This window comes from Canis lupus, chromosome 31, assembly GCF_048164855.1.
Source record: "Canis lupus baileyi chromosome 31, mCanLup2.hap1, whole genome shotgun sequence".
NCBI classification, from domain to species: domain Eukaryota; kingdom Metazoa; phylum Chordata; class Mammalia; order Carnivora; family Canidae; genus Canis; species Canis lupus.
This window is the reverse complement of record NC_132868.1, coordinates 5,800,258-5,818,003: the sequence shown is the minus strand read 5'-3', so window position 1 is coordinate 5,818,003 and position 17,746 is coordinate 5,800,258. Positions and strand designations below refer to the sequence as shown.

General features: G+C 41.6%; 1 protein-coding gene across 1 annotated transcript in view; it reads right to left on the bottom strand.

Annotated features, from left to right (window-relative positions):
• Positions 1-10,705: 10,705 nt before the first annotated feature.
• ATPSCKMT (ATP synthase c subunit lysine N-methyltransferase) overlaps positions 10,706-17,746 on the bottom strand; it is a 178,377-nt gene continuing 171,336 nt past the window's right edge. Inside the window, exon 6 of the mRNA XM_072807345.1 lies at positions 10,706-11,611. The gene's annotated coding sequence lies outside the window, so the exon portion shown is untranslated. The remainder of the gene's footprint in view (positions 11,612-17,746) is intronic.

The following is a 17,746-nucleotide window of genomic DNA, read 5'->3' as shown; positions in this document are numbered from 1 at the left end:
TTTGAGCTCAAGTTTAAATGTGGTGGTTTCCTTAGAAACTACTGCAACCTGAAACTTGTATGGCCAGCTTCTAGTTACAAACTCAAGGTTATCTATGAACGTAAGTTTTAAAATAATATTGAAATAGAACTTAAAAACTGAGATTCTAGTGTTTTTATACTAAGAACTTTTTAGTAAAGAAATGAAAAAGATAAGGAAATAAAGTTTTGCATATGACACTGAGTATGCTGCTTCATAAAAGCCATCCCTCTGAAATGGGTTATATACGTAACTGAACGTGCTGATGTCTCTTGAAATTTGCTGAGAATAAATTTGAAATTGCATTTCCATGTAAGTAATTGCCTATCTTCTAGAGCAATGGTTCCTAACTTTTTCAAAGATCTTTTTTGAATACCAAGAAATTTTAGCAAGAACTCCCACATGATTGGAAATATGCAGAATACATGTGGAGAGAGGCTCACAGGTCTTTGCATTAATTCCACAGTCCCTCAAGAGTCTGGGTCCCACCAGCTGGTTTCCACTGATCCTGTACTGTGATAGCCATAAAATTATCCAGAAATGACTGGCCCTATGCAGACATTCTAGAACAAGCTCGCAGCTCACATTAAAACTTCAGAGATCACTGTGCCTATACCAGACTTGCCTATACCAGAAAACAAATGTCCTCCATTTTTTCTTTTAGTCTCAATATGTAGTCTACTATTGATGTGTTACACCCTGTAAATTTACCTTTCTAGTACTCTCTAATCAAATCTAAAAACCATTTACCTTCTTCTCAAGCATAGGCTTGAATGGTGAGAACGCAGAGAATTCAAGAAGGACCTTTCTATATGCAAATAATAAATGTGATAACTTATCATCCTCTCCATGGAGATGATTATCCACATAAATCTTAACGGTGCCACTGAGAGCTGCATTAAATCATCCCACTGCCCCGTTGCATTGTGGGTGATAAGCTGGCATTTTTATATATTTAACCCTACTGCACTTTGGCAGGAAATCACACCCTGTTTGTATGCAGGAATCTCTGCAAGAAACCTAGGCCAAAAACTAACCACGCCCAGCCTCACCTAGTTTTGGAGCACAGGAACGCAGTCATTCTGCTTCCCAATCCCTTATGCCCCAAAGGTTGCTTCTACGATGAACATGTTGCTCTTTCAAGAAAGATTTTCTAACCTCCACACTCTCTGGAAGATTTTCCCCTGACAAATGGGAATATTGCGGGTTCTTGCTTAGAAATTGTTCTTCCTCAGCCTCTAGCATGCCTCACAACCTATGTATCATCCTGCATCAACCTTTGGGTCACAGAATCATAGACATTATCTGAGTGGCATGAATTCAGAGGATCCACAAACTTGGATGGGGAGAAAGGTACATCTTTATTTGCACTAAGTTCTAACTAGAATTTAGCATTTCCTTCAAATGTGAAAGCAGGCAACAAACCACAGTCATCCCAGAGACTTTATCACCATGAGAAATCACAGATATTTTCATTCACATTAAGGTTGCACAGATATCTCAAAATATTTACTGTCATCACTATTTTAAAGTTCAGGCAGCTGTTAGACCTGCCATGAGAGCTAGAGCTTGCATTTACAAGGTAACAAAGAAGCCTATATATATCACTAAATCACCAATTTGATACATATATTTGCTAATTATATTTTAACAAAATTGGTTGCTTTTACTGTGTATTTTATTTTTTGTAGTTAAAAACATTATTTGGAGAAAGGGTCCCTGGGCCTCATTAGATGGTCCAGGGCATAAAGGAGGGTGAGAATTCTTGCCTTGAATTGTCACTGCTGCTACTGCATCCTTGAAGACCCTGTGCTTGGCTCCATTGCTCTCAAAACCCCACCATAGGGCTCTCCCTAAAACCTACGAGCCCCCTGCTTGCATATATGGGGTTAGTACTGTTTGACCTCCACAAGCAAGACACATTCTGGGCAGAAGCTCTGCCCAGCAAGGCCCATCCCAAGAGTCATCCTTTATGGATTCTTTCCCAGCATCTTACTCTTAGGGGACATGGCGTGGACATAGCACACAAAACCATGCCTTTGCCCCTTCATTCATTCTGATCAATCGTTAAGAGGTCCTTAGAGAACATTTCATCTGCCTCTTAATTCCACAGTCAAGACAATGGAATCCCAGTTGCAAAACGACCTGCCTCAAAATCCCACAGCAAGTAAATTGCCCTGACTCCCAGGAAAGTTCTCTTCTGTACACTGTACATGGACAGATAACAACTAGAATTTACATTGTGCTTATTCCATACCAGGCACTGTTTTAAGTGCTTTACATATATTAATTCCTTTAGCAGTCATAATGAATCAATTAGGTAAGTTCTGGAAATATCCTCACTTTACAGATGGGGAAACTGAAGCCCAGAGTGGTGAAGGGACTAACTAGGTGACACAATTAGTAAATGATGGAGCCAAGATTCAAATCAGGCTCTTAGCCTGAAACTATCTGCCTCTCTAGTCAACCTCTACCAGGTAGTCTGAAATTGAAATAAAACACATATATCAATGCTCAATATGTCTGATGCGTAAGTACTGACAATAATAGTTATAATCACTTGTAGCAAGGTAGATACAAAGTACTATGGACAAAGATGAAGTAGATGGTAAAGGCCAGACTTTCAGGAGTGAGGAAATGAAAAGAAAACTGTAGCCCAAGTAGAAAGGAAGTCGAGCAAACCAACCCACATTTGCAATGACCTACCGGACGTCCCCAAACTCATAAGGTTGAAAACTCTACTTATTGACTCTTGCCCCCAAATTCATCCCTGCTCCTGTATTCCTTTATTCAGTGAAAGTTGGTACATCCAACTTCTTTTGCCTTCTTTCTTGTTCCATGCCTCCCATCTCACCCACAAACCCTGACAACCTGCCCCAGAAATATCTCCTACAATTCAAAATATGGCTCAAATACTAAATTTAATTCCTCCTCAAAATTAGCACCAGCTGACCAAAGAAAATCTGTATCAATGCTGGAAAATTGGAAAGGTTGAAAATGACATTCAAATGAGATTCAAGGACTTTCCAAGCAATATAGGGAAGTGAGGCCAGCCACAGAATAGGCTACTCTGGGCCCCCACTACTGTAAAAAGCAGGGAAACCCACTTGGGAACAACTGGGAATAAAGGCAGGGAGCCACCAGCAAGTCCTAGCTTGGAGAGCATGAGGGATGGGTTTTTGTTTTGCCTACCTCCCTTCCTTCTTTGAGGAAACTGTAACTCTCCCTTTGGGGCCCCTGTATATGGGACCTGTCCTATCCTAAACACAGAGGAAAGTGTGTGACCAAGCTAAGCCACACGGACTTCCTCCTGGGAATTCAACCTTGAGGTATACATGCAGGAGAGAAAGGAGTTAGCACTGAATCATCAGATTGAAAGCCACCCCCTGGAAAGGTGGTCCAGAAGCTCTTGTTTCTAAGATCCCTAGAACTGCACCATATCCCATCCTCCTGAGGCCCAGTGGCTCCATCCTCCTATGCTTTGTAACATAGATGTACACTATATACATCCTTCTACATGGATCAATATTTCCTAATCAGTATTAAAGAAGAAAAGAGCAAAAACAAAAGAGAATTCCTAAAAGAGGTTTGCTCTCTAGGCAGTGAGGCAGAGCTCATTTCAGACTCAAGTGAAAGGAAAAACTCATGTGCTCATCCTAAAGACAGTAGAAACCATGACAATGACTTAGAGCTAAGGAAATAAAGTCTAGTCAAATAGGGAGGGAAGTTAGTGCAATCTCAGGGAGGCTGAAGGCTTTGCTTAACTCACAGTTAATTCAATAATTGGTGAGAATTCATTTGAACCCTTAGGACATGGGCTGTAAGACCATCCCAGTTGAAGGGTGTGACTAGGAGACCCTATAGTCCACCTACAGACTATAGAAAGGCTCCACATGCCCATCTGAAGCACAGAAATGTCTGGGCATCCAGGGTGTGGGTCCCACACAAAATTCTCTTAAAGAGAAGCAATCTTTCTGCTTATGATGAGAACCTCAATATACTCAGAACAGTCTATTACTCAGCTCAGGCCACCATAACAAAATATCGCAGATTTGGGGGCTTAATCAGCAGAAATGTATTTCTCACAGTTATGGAGGCTGGAAGGCCAAGATCAGGACTCCACCAAGGTCAGATTCTGATGGAAGCACTCCTTCTGGCTTGCAGAGCACACTGCCTTCTCACTGTGTCCACACATGGTGGGAAGGGAAAGAGAAAGGGGGTAGGAGGGAGAGAAAGAGAGAGGAAACTAATCATATCATGAGGAATCTACCTTCATGACCTCATCTAAACTTAATTATCTCCCAAAGGCCCCCCCGCTCCTAATATGATTCCCTTGGTGGTGAGGGCTTCAACATATGAATTTGGGTCATAGGGAATGCAACACAACTCAGCCCACAGCAAATGGTAAAACTACTTTTTCACTGGGTATCATTTAACCCTTGGAAGATCTTAAGATGTGTATAATCCATCTTAAACACCCTCACATACACAATGCAATGCTATGATATGTTGGTTTAAGTTACAGCCTGAGCATACTCAGTGGCCTCCTGGCGAACCCCAACCCACGGTGCGTGTTCTCACAAGCAAACCAGGACAGCTGCAGCAAGAGCTTCAGCCTCCCAAATCTCCATCCACATGTGAAGATTCTGTAATTCATATAGAGAGGGTCAGAAGGGAGCTTTTGTTGGTAAAATTAGGGGTATTCAAGGTATATAATTGAGTAAAATGTCAGTGACAACTCCCACACTTCATGAACCGGATAGACAAAGAACTCCGTAAATGACATCATTGACATTTGATGCTGTAAGACTCCCATGTCCAGCCATTGCATTTGGAGAAGTCTGGCCTTCAGGTAACGTATCTTTCTCAGTGAACCTTCTCTGATCAGATCACCCATGATACAGGAACTGTGGCTTCACAGAGCTCACAGACTTGATAATAGGAGTCTGTTTTGATAAATGCCCATGAGGAGGGTTTGGCTTCAGACCCTCTTCCCTGTGACCTGGTCAAGCCACAATCACCTGCCGGCAAAAACCAGTTCTCAGCAGGTTAGAATATCAATGCTCATGTGTTACATTAGGGAAAAAAACCTATGTATGTCTAGCATGTAGAGTGTTTTGGAATAATTTGGTCTATCAAAACAAGTGAATTCGCTGTGTGATTCCATTAAAATGTGCAGTTTATTTTAGACTTGAGATTTTAAGCAAAGAGAATTTGGCTAGGTTTGTAAATAATATTGGGATGCTTAGGAGAACTTGAGATTTACTATATCCATAAGTTTATCACATCAACAACATAGGAGAAATCAAATATATTTATAAATGCAGTAAAAATGTTTAAAGGAATTTAATTAACCAAGTTGTAAAGGGGGCTGATTATTTAAGGTAGTTTTGTCTGTTCAACTGGAACACGAATAAAAGCACTCTTGGATAGGATTGTTAAAATTCAATGGATTTATAAAAAGAACAATCAGATTTATAAGTGGGATTCAGAAGCTTAAGGAAAACAAGACTTTTACATTTTTTTATTTGAATAAACTGAAAATTAATCTAAAAGTCCAAATAGATGTGAGTCATCCCTTTTAGGGAGGGAATAAAAGTCATTTTAAAAGCCAAAACACACCTATCAAGAAATCAGAACTTGCGAATCACTGTTAATTTTAATACTGACACTATTTTCCCACAGAAGGAATCAGTTCTAGGAGGGTTTTGATTATGCACCCCTCAAACTAGCTTGAGAACATATCTTTAATATACATCTTGTGATTGACAGGCCATGATGCATGCTACGAGGTACTGCCTAGAGCCCCCTTTGACAAAGGACAAGCTGCCCGGCTGCTCTGGGTGCTGTGGGCAGACAGCCTCAGTGGTCAGCCCTTTGGGGACATCTCAGCTACACAGAGCCACCGAGCTGACTGCATGGCCTCCTGCACAGGCCCCCACCCAGAGGCTTTTCCATGAAGGCCTGGCCAGCTGGGGCCAGCTCTGGATGACTCTGTAGGTCACACACAGGGTGAGTGTGTGGGGGAGGGGGGGCTTCCTCAGAGCTGACCTCTCCCCCTCCCCCATTCTGCTTTCTTCATCTCCATCCCACAGAGGGTAGCGGCCAGAATACTCCCCACAAAACCCTGCATGATGACCAACACCTTCACAGAGGCTGCTCTCAAGACACCCAACCTACAACACAAACTATGTGCATGAGCCTCTCAATCACTTCATGAAACGGTAGCCAAGTTTAATGTCTTTATGATTTTATTATCTTCAGAGTAGAAACAGGAGTGAGGACACCAGATTCTGGTGAGCCATAACGTATGGCTAAATGGGAGGTTACCTGCTAGATGGCCTATACTACCAGGGGAAAACTCATCACAGGCTACATAACATTTCATTCTGAGACATATCTTTTCCCATGCTATTGTCTCTGACTTCGCTCCTGGTGAGGCAACTGTCCTTATGTCATTGCTGTCATCTGCACCAGAGCAAACATCAAAACTACCAGCATCAAACCCCACAGGGTGAACATCTGCTTCCAAGAGAGGAGTAGATGTACATTTCCTGACTCCTTCCACTGAGTACTACAAAAAAACCTGGACACTACATAAGGAGACTGAACAATGGAGAGAAATCTGACAAATTGGATGAACCTAGAGAATTATGCTGAATGAAAAAAAAACTCACTTGAAAATGTTACATACTGTATAACCCGTTTATACAATATTCTTGAAATGACAAAATTTTAGAGATGGACAAAATTTTAGAGACGGACTAATGGCTGCCAGAGATTAAGGAATGGCAGTGTGAGAGGGAAGTGTCTGCATCCATAAGGAGCAATGTGAAGGAATTCTGATGGTGATGGAAATTTTCTGTGTCTTGACTGTCTCCATGTCTGTATCCTGGTTGATATCACACTGTAGCTTTGCAAGATGACACCACTGGGAAAAACTGAGTCAAAGGGGCACAGGGTCTTTCACTATTATCCCCTATAACTGCATGTGAATCTACAGTTATCTCAAAATACAAAGTTTCATTTGAAAAAAAAAAAAATTCAGGTTGAATGTTAGCAATTGAGAAGAAAATCCTGCGGACAAAGTAGAATACTTTAACCCGTTGGAGCCAAATGGTTGTTGGGAAAGATTGGAGAATGGTGAATCAGGTGTGTTCTGCAATTTTCCATAGTTGACATCAAAGTAAACTAGTCCTCAAAGATGAACTTACCATGAAACAAAACTGATGCTGCAGGACCCATCACGTGCACAGACCCTACCGAGGCCCTGGAGTGCATCACAGCAGTGCATTTGCTGGGAGTAAAATTTGCAAAAGTAAGATAGTCAATCAGTGTTGGCGAGGACTGTGATCTCCTTCTACTCTGACTTGTCTCCACCTTGCTTCTCCTCTCATCAGGTGGGGATGGGGTGGCCGCAAGCATCTCGGGAATCTTGTTAAAGGGCAATTGAGCAGGAGAAACAAGTTTTTTGATTGGTGGATGAGGTTTGATGAGGTTCCCATGGTTCACAGTCACTTCCAAGTCTAACCACGTGATCACAGCACAGGAATGTGGCCCGGATTTCCCTGCCACCCACGGTGTCACCTCACCAGCATGGCACAAAAGTGTAGGTCCAGAAGTCATACTCCAACCCAAACATTATCTATGGTCCCTGTTATGGACTGAATTATTTACTCCCCCAAGTTCATAGGTTGAACCCTCAAACCCCAGTGTGACTATATTTGAAAAAAGGGCTTTTACAGAGGTAATTGAGGTTAAATGAGGTCATGGGGTGTGGAATCCTGATCCAGTAGGACCGGAGTCTTTATAAGAAGAGAAAGAGAAAGTAGTGATGCTCATACACAGAGGAAAGCCTACATGAGACCACAGAGAAAAGGCAGCAGTCTGCACCCCAAGGAGAAAGGCCACAGGAGAAACCAAACTGCCAACACCTTGATCTTGGACTCCCAGTCTGCAGGACTGTGTGAATGTACGTTTCTGTCTTGGCTGTACTGTCCGCGGTGTTTTGTTATGTCAGCTGGAACAGACTAATACATCCCCAACACCTCAAACATGAGAGCAGTGGAGAAAAAAAAACAAGGTTGGAAATATACAGAGCCTGGAGCTAGTCTGGGCAGATCTCTCCCAGTCACCAAAGGTGTAAAACTCTAACTCTACACCTGGGTAGCACGGACGTAGGCATCTGACTCTTGATTTTGGCTCAGGTCCTGATTTCAGGGTTGTGAGATCGAGCTCAGTGTCAGGCTCTGCACTCAGTGCGGAGTCTGCTTCAGATTCTCTCTCCCTCTCCCTCTGCCCCTTCCACTTGCACTCTCTCGCTCTCTCAAATTAGATAGATAGATAGATAAATAGATAGATAGATAGATAGATAGATAGATAGATAGATGATAGATAGATAAATAAATCTTTTTGAAAAACAACTATAAGCAGAGAGCTCAGTTACCACCAATCCAAATCTGCTCTTCTATAGAGAAACTCAAGAATGAAATATGGGGTGCTTGGCTGGCTCAGTCAGTAGAGCATGTAACTCTTGATTTCAGGGTTGTAAGTTCAAGCCCCACGTTGAACATAGAGATTATTCAAAAAATAAACTCTTTTTAAAAGATGAAATGTTTAGGAACACCTGGGTGTCTCAGTGGTTGAGCCTCTGCCTTTGGCTCAGGTGATCCTGGAGTCCCAGGATGGAGTCCCACGTCGGGCTCCCTGCATGGAGCCTGCTTCTCCCTCTGCCAGTGTCTCTGCCTCTCTCTCTATGTCTCTCATGAATAAATAAATAAATAAAATCTTTTTAAAAAAGAAATGTTTACAGCTAGAAACAAACTATATCCTTGTATGAAAATACCACAATTAGAATCCCTCTGTCTTAAGAGGACAAACCTGTCACAGTACCTCAAACGGCAAGCACTACAAACCTCTCGGTGGGTGAAGTCTTAACACATCCTCATACACGAGACGGCTTTTTCGTGTCACCATGGAACCCCGTCCCCATCCTGAAGCAATCTGGCCAGCTCAGGTGATAATAGCATGCAAAGTCAAACCAAAGCAGTGAGATGCTCCGGAGAATCAAGTCTTCTGATAACAGAACTGCCCCTCATGTGGAAGCATAGGTCGATCTGATGACTGTCACAACATGGCGATCACTGACTATGCAATCAAAAATGTAGGGAGGAGGGCATCATAGGGACAGTCAATTAATGGAAGTATTTATGCTATTTTTTTGTATTTTGTAGTATTTGTGGATTTGACAGATTTTGATAGCAAAATTTGACCTCCCAAATCTGTAATGTTTCATGTTTTGTTTTTCTCATTCTAAATAAACAACCATGATTGTAACCTAATGTTTATTTCATTTGCAATTTTGTGTTCTCTTTTTAAAAAGCCTCCCTCCCCAAATTTTATAATCTTCAGACTCCACATCACCTAGATTGAGCCCTGCAGCAGCCACATGATGACAGAGCCAGGTAAGAATGAGTCCCATGGCTTTTTTGTTATTCTAAGTAAAGGCACACCATCAGTGTCTTTGGTGACACAAAGAACAGCACTGGGCTAAACAAACAAACACCTGTTCAGTCAAAAAAGTGATTGGGAAAAGTCAAACTTGAGATATGACGTTTTTTAGGAAAATCATAAGCTATTTTTCACCTATATTTTTCCTTCTTAATGTACAAACATGCTCAAGGTATGGTAAAAACCTAAATCTAATCTTAAAAGGCTCTTTCAAAAAATACAAAATAAAATTTTAAAGTGATGAGAAGCATTGTGTCAGTTTTACTGGCAGAATTTTTTTCTTTCTTAGTAAGACATAAAATACCAGTGTGTTTAAGAAGAGATAGCATCTTAAATTTGGTAAAATACACAAGTGTGTGAAACAATTTTAATCTACAACCTGGGAGTGGTTCACCGACACTTTAAAGACCCCAATCAGAAATCTACGCTCCAGGGGCAGTCCCTTAATATCTGAAAGACCTTTATCAGAAGCCCGCATTACAAAGCCTTCAACTCCCACACTCAGACTCTATTAGAAGATTTGCCAGAAAAAAATTTTTGTTTGTGAAATGAGTGTTGTTCAAATCTATGAATTGGCTGGAATATTTTCCTGCACCACTGCTCAGGCATGAGCAGGGATGAGAGTCTGGTCAGCTACCTAACAGCGCACCTACTACCCTATTAAGTCTTGCATTTCATGAAATTGCTAAAGATACTGTTGTGTGGCCTGACCCTCAGAGAGCCTAAGGACAAACAGCAGAGCTTTCTCTGAACTTCCGAGCACAGGTTTTGTGCTGCTACTAAACAAAGCTTGTTTGGTGGCTGGATTCATCATCAGACTGCTTGTACCATGGACGCTTTGTGATGAGGTTGTAGAGGGCAGGAGCTAGAGCCTTTGCCCACCTCTGCCCTTGGAGGCAACCTACATCCACAAAAACACCAGACAACCACTGACGACACAACTGACCATATGTAGCTGGGACCCCACCCAGTGCCTGACCACCAGTCACCATCATCACCCTCCCAAACCAAAGCCACTTCTGGACACCGAAGGTATAACTGATTAAAGAGCCATAAACCAAGTCATGAACCTTCATAATCATGAGAATCTCTCTCCTTGGTACAAATATATGAATAAAATGATATCAGCACAGGTTCAGCTTTGGGAAATTCTTTTAATTTTGCCCCAGGTAATTAGCTTATTTATTTCTAAAACTGGCCCAAAACTTATCCATTTGGATCCTCTGTGACTAACAGACATATAGTGGTTGCTAAGCAACATCATGCATTGTTATTCTTCATCTAATTTAAAATTCTCAGTTAGCAGTAAAGGTCTTCAGAGGGAAGTTATTGTTCGGGGTGGGCCAAATACTATTTTTCACTGTAGCCCATTCAATTTAGAAAAGAAATTACAGCGTACTGTTTAATCAACATAAAATGATTTATACAGAACATTTAACATCTTCTTGAAATGTAGCTGTCTTCTTTTACTAATCAGATCTACTTAATTTATTTTAAACTTTTCCAAGGAGATTTGCTTTCTCCTTCTATCCTTGCTCCTTCTTACATTCCCTCAACTCTCGAGCCAATTTACAGACACCCTTTAGCATGGGAACTGGGATATCTGGGGGGAAGATTTGGAAGCATAAGAGACACTCATATTACCCTGTAATTTGTCATGGGAAAGAAACCTCAAGCAATCTGGTCATCATTCTAATGAGTCACTTACCCAGCACTCCAACTTCATTAGAAAGAAGACACATTTAACATACAAGTTTTCTGTTATGAATGTTGCAAAAATTAATCAATTGTTTGTTCTAATAATAGTCTGGCTCGGCTTCAAGTATTTGGGAAGAGTGTTGCTGAAGTGCCCTCCCAGAGGACAGGACGTCAGATTTTTTCATTCACCCAACAGTATTTCTTGACATGAAGATTAACTTCTTGGCAAAACTTGTTGGAGAGGAAGTACATTTTCACAAAACAAGCAAAGACATTCCTGCAGAGTGACCCTCTCATTGTGCGTTCATGTATTGAAATGTCAACTGAATCAAAATAGATTAAAATAGGCTTTTCCTTATCTCGATTGCTTGGAATCTGGAACAATCTAGAATAAAAACATAAAAACTCATAGATTTAGGCTTATGGAAGAAAAGCACTATAAAAACAAATAAATGAGCAAAAATAAGTGGAATGTTTTAAGGGAAATGTAATTTTGTTACTATAACAATATGGAGAAAATCTGATTTTCATAGCAGTGAAATCTCTCCCAAGACACATAAGATTGATTTTTGTTGGCTTAAAACTTTATTAAGCCTCTTGGTTTGTGCATGTGTATGTGGTGGGAGGAGACTCCCCAGAGACTTTGTTTAAATTACAACAGAATAAATGGTCAGTAAGTTACTGTGGTTGGGGTCAGTTTAGTCATGGTTTTTGGGATTTAGTTTCTCAATGGAGGTGTGATTTTTTTTTTAGGGACTATGGGTGGGGGCAGTTGGCAATACCAGATGAGAAAGTTTGGAGGAAGTGTCCAGCCGTCTAACAGAGAGGTTGTGCAAAGGTTTGTTGTAGGCATGGAGCCACACTGTCTTCCCTAGGGAGGCAGTGAGGCACATCCACAACCAAGTATACCAGAATTCCAACCTCAACAGTGCTGTTTTAACCCTGAGAACAAGGACTGGTCACACTTATCCTTCTGTACCTCAGCATCCCCATCTGTAAAATGGGAACATAAGCATTAATGAGCTAATATGCAGCCTGGGTGATAACGAGGGACCCCTCACCCCCTCTTTGCTTAACCCCTCTCCGCATTTGGTTTAATGCTCTGCTGTCATTGTCTTGAAATTCCTCATCACTCTTTATCATGGACTCCAGTATTTTCATTTGATCTGCAACTCACAAATTCCAGAATAGGTCCCCAAATTTATTAAGTATTTAGAACAAGTCCTGGCCCATTGTCAGTGCCAGCTGTTACCTTTATCTCCCTTCATCTATCACAGAATTTTAGGAAAATCCCCAGGAAGTAGATATGGTAGTGAACCTGGAATTTAGGGGGGAATGGGGGGGCAGGGAATTGACAGAGGAGCCAGCCTGGTGCATTCAGTACTGACTCCTGCAATATCCTGCCAATGGGACAGGATGAGACAGAGGCAGCCCAGGGGGATCCAGTCATATCTGGGCTGTGTCACTTTGAAGTCTGGAAGAAACTGTACAGGCTGAGGAAACATGCCCTGACCAGGAGGTCTTTAAGAATCAATTTAGTGACTAGCTGATAGCACATGTGATGAAAACATTTAAAAAGGGCAAGAAACCACTAGAAGATCCTTTATCCTTTTAAATATTTTGAGGATCAGCTCTCCCCACCCCTCCAACCCTGCATCATTCACAGGGCCCAAGACAAGAGTAGAGTGGAAGCCCATGAGCTTTGTGCCTGAATGTGTAAAAGTTATGCATCGAGCCAACAAACTTTCACACTATTAATTTTACATTATTTACCACCTTGTCAAAAACACCTTCAAATGACCTGGAAGGCCAAGTTCAAGTCTAAAATTTCTTTAATTTCTCAAAGTTGCTCATGTGTTCTATGCAAACTCCAATGACCCCTTGTTCCACTAACCAGTCAGACCTCGGCCACTCTCAGGGCCTGTGGACATAGTTCAGTGGAATGGGCCATTCTCCATAGAACCAACCTGAAGAAGACACCAGCACAGACCTGGAAAGCAGAATTCAGGATTTTGGTCGGGGAATTACAAGGCTTCCAATATCGAATACAAGGTCAGAAAGCAGGGTAATGGTGGCCACTGCCTTTTTGTCCACAAACCCTTCATCTGGTGAGAGGGGCATGGCTGGCAGGGGGTCCAGACCAGGTGCTTAAGCCCAGGTTGAACATCGATTCTAAAATCTTGGTTACACTTTGAGTCTGTGCTCTGAAGTATACCTTAACAAAAATTGAACTCCATCTCCTCTCATCACGCATTCACATATTCCAAATCATTGTAGCTTTCTGTATAGAGAAATACAACTGTTCTGGACTCAAGTTCAAATCCCCAATTGTACTCTTAGTCAACGCCTTGCACCCCACCCATCCACCCTGCCATATATACGCAGCTCCTGCCTTGTCAGCAAGCCCCAATCTCCTCCCACCCCCCACCTGCCAGCTCTGTTCCCCTCAGATGCCCCCCAGACATTTCAGATGAGCTGTAATGTTGGCTCACTCCCCAATGATGAAATGTCAGCCCTTCATTCAGGAACCAATGGGTTAATTTATATTGTTGTGCTACCAACTAAAATCAAAATATTGAAAACATATCTATTATAAATATGAAGGTCACTATAAAAAAGAGAAAGAGAGATGTCATCATGGCAAATGGAGCCCATGAGTATTCTAAATACAGCCTTTGTCCAGAGACCTTTTAGAAAATCATTTTTCTCATGTTGCCCTTTGTATCTGACAAATATTGATTTGAGTTGTGCTTTGAATAACAATGAAAACAATGCCTTAGATAGGAGTTTACTCTTAGACTTAAACTATTTAACACCCTAGAATGTTGAAAGAACATTTGCACTTATAATTCTGAGCTTGGGTCCTGCTTTTTAGTAGCCATGTAAGTCTAAGCCAAGATCCTCAACCCCTCTCTCCCAGATTGTAAAAAATCAAAAAAGTTTGTTACCCAAAGACAACAAAAACACTATCTCAGAATGCTAAGTTCACCCCTAGAAGCAACTCAAGTGTCCGTCAGTAGATGAATGGATAAAGACGTTGTGAGATATATATATATCACAATTTGCCACTTGCTGCAACATGGATGGACCTAGAGTGTATTACATTAAGTGAAATAAATCAGTCAAAGAAAGACAAATACCAAATGATTTCACTTATGTATGGAATCTAAGAAACAAAACAAATGAAAAACAAACAAACAAAAAGGATAATCAGACCTATAAATACAGAGAATAAACTGATGGTTGCCAAAGAAGAGAGAGTTGAGGGATGGGCAAAATGGGTGAAGGGTAGTGGGAGATACAGGCTTCCAATAATGGAATGAACAAGTCATAGTAATAAAAGGTACTGCACAATGAGTGGTATGAACAGTGTTGCACAGTGACAGAGGGTAGCTACACTTCACCGGGAACACAGCCTAATGCAGAGAGGCTGAATCACTACATTGTACCCCTGAAACCAATGCAACATTGTGTCTCAACTATACTCAAATTAAAAAAAAAAAAAAAAAAAAAAAAAAAGGAGAAGTTTGGAAATAAGTTTATAAATCTCTTAGGTAATCAAGTGTAATCCCTAAATTTCACACTTGAGAAAACTGAAAACTTGGGTCTGATTACATATGTGCTGACGTCACCCAGCTCCCTGAAGAAAGGTTCCCTATGAGCTCCGGTCCATGGGTGGGTATGGTCACCTTGAGGGCATCAACAGAATAAGAAAAAACTGAGAGATGACCAAAGAGGGAGCATGGAGAATTGGATTCTGGGGCCTATTCCAGAACATTCCACAGTGGGCCTTGGCCAGGTACTAACTTCAGCAATTCTGTGGTTCATAATTGACAATGCATCTGAATGGAACCAGCAGTGACAAAAGTCTTTGATGGGCTGAGACTGAGACAAGGAAAATCTTCCTTTAGAAGGAATCATAGTATTTTTTTTCATGAGCAAGAGAACAGAATTTGAGAGGAAAATATGTATTTCAATGAAGAAAATTTGATCAATCATACACTACTGGACCATAAGCATGTGACAGTATCTAGCACTCATTTCCAGTACACACAGGCCAAAGGAATATGCCCATAATTGGTGGACTGACCATTTAACATGGGAAAACAGCTTTAATTTGTGTTCTTCACTGTGTCCATCTAAAACCCAGCCTTGAAAGAAATCTTTAGTGATTCACTACTAATGTTTTTTTAAGTTCCTAATTAGTATGGCCATCAGGTATGATCTGAAGAACCTATTTAATTAAGAATGGTTCATAATATTAAGGACAACTGAGCTGGCCACTTTGCTAGGCATCAGGGTGAACACTGACTCTTGTTATAGAAGCATGAATTGTAGATAATAGAGCAAGACATTTCTGCAATAGGGACTACTAACCACAGAGCCCAAAATGGCCTTGTGTCTGTAACACTGCCCTTCTGCTTGGAGCACTCACTCTCCCACCCTTTCACCTGGCCTTAGCTAGCTGTCATGTGGCATAAGGAATCAATATCTTGGACCCACCTAGCAGGTTCCCTGGACTCAGCCCAATCACAGCCTCTGGGTCATCTTGTTACAATTATGAGAAACAGAATCTGATTGGTCATTCCTGAGCCAGTTACCTCTCCTTGGCCCAATCAGAGATGTCCAGTGGTACAGGGCCACTAGATAGGGGGCACAGGGGTGGGAGGAACTACCTAGGCACCTCTTCTGCTGAGGGAAGTTTCCAGAGGAGGAAGCATGGGCACCTTGGTACCCCAAATACATCTGGCAAACATTTACTTACAAATCCAAAACTAGATAGCTCCCCAAGAAGGATTTTCTGGCAAACCAGTGATGTTGTGGAAGGCCAGTTGGTATTCCAGTCATGAAGTCATGTTTAGTCACAAGACCAAACACTATCTAGTGCTAAAATGTGCATATCACTGATGCTTTCCAATTCAGTTCCTGATGGATATTACAGCCATCACCAATATCCCATTCTTCTCCCACTCTGGCAAATGGAAGATTGCACATCTCAGGCCCTTGCATTTGGAAGCTAAGGAACCATGAGATTAGCTCCTGTGGATGCATGGATCTGAGGTAGCAAAGAGTCGGGGTCTCTTTCCCTGCTATGGCCATCTGGAGTTCCATGTGTTCTAAATGGCAGAGCCAAAAAATGGTAGAGCTTCAACATCCTGGACCACTGACATGGGCACAGCTATCCACTCACCATGTTGGATATGAAGTATGAGTAGGAATAAACTCTTGGGTTAAGCCACTGAGATGTTGGGTTTGTTTCCTACTGTAGCAAAACACAGCCTATTCCAACTGATACACTCAATCTGCTCAATTAAGTTCCAGGTGAGTCAAACTCAGACCTAAAGGCCAACAAAAAAGGCTTACAGAAAGCCTTTGATACTTCGAGCCACCTTTCAAAATTAACAGAATTTCTGGTTCTTTAGAAAGTAGAAAAGAGAAAGTACCATGAACTTACTTAATTCTAAGAGAGTTGAATGTAAAAAAGCACTTGAGACTCTACCAATTAATTTGAGGCTGCATGAACAAACCATGACTAATCAACCCAGAGCATACCAGACTACTGCCTTCATGAGAAGCATCATCACAATCAGACTAGTGGCCCATGCAGCCCAGTCGTGATTTCAACAGTAACACAAAATTGTGCTCCACTTTTCTGCCTTAAACTGCACATTGTTTTAACCTAATTTCCTACAATTTTGTTTCCCATCACTTTTTACCCTCAAACAACCTTATAATTGTGATAATTAGGAGCTTTAAAGCAGACGGAAGTTTGTAAGGGGAAATTAGATCCATTCAGCATATTGCCCTATCCAGTTAAGGTAATCATCCCCAAATTCAAATGCTACAACCAGCATTCGGAGCATCATACTCACAGCCAAGTCACACCTAGTCATGGTCGTTGTGTTGTCCATTACTTATTGTAACTGTCATTACAGAAACAAACATTCTGCTTCACTGGGCAAGGTAGGAGAAATGGCAGGGCTCTCCCTAATTCAAATCCACACAAACACGATGACCCAGACACTTTAGAACCCAGCAGTTGTCTTAGTGTAACTGCTACACTTGACCTTGGGGACTGCCCTTGAGACTCTCTATTCCCTTAACCCAGTAACAAGACTGGCTCATTGTTCTCCTCTTCCCTCTGTGACCACTCCTTCTTGGTCTCCTTAGCAACCCTGACTCTTCCACCTCCCTCAACTGTTGGCATTCCTGGACAATGCAATCTCATTCCACTGCTTTTCTGGTACATGCTCTCTTTGAACAATCTGACCTCCTCTCACCTATTGAACATAGACAATCATACCCCAAACCACTCTCCTGAGTTCCCAACTCATATACCTTCCGCACATCTCCAGCAAGGTATTCCACAGACATCTCAAATTATTCATGCCCAAAACCAAAACACCACTCTATCCCAAACTCCTTCTTCACTGGTGTTCTCTATTTTCTTCAGATGATGTAGTGGGTTAAATGGTGTCCCTCACCAAAAGATATGTCCTCCTGCAACCCAAAAATGCTA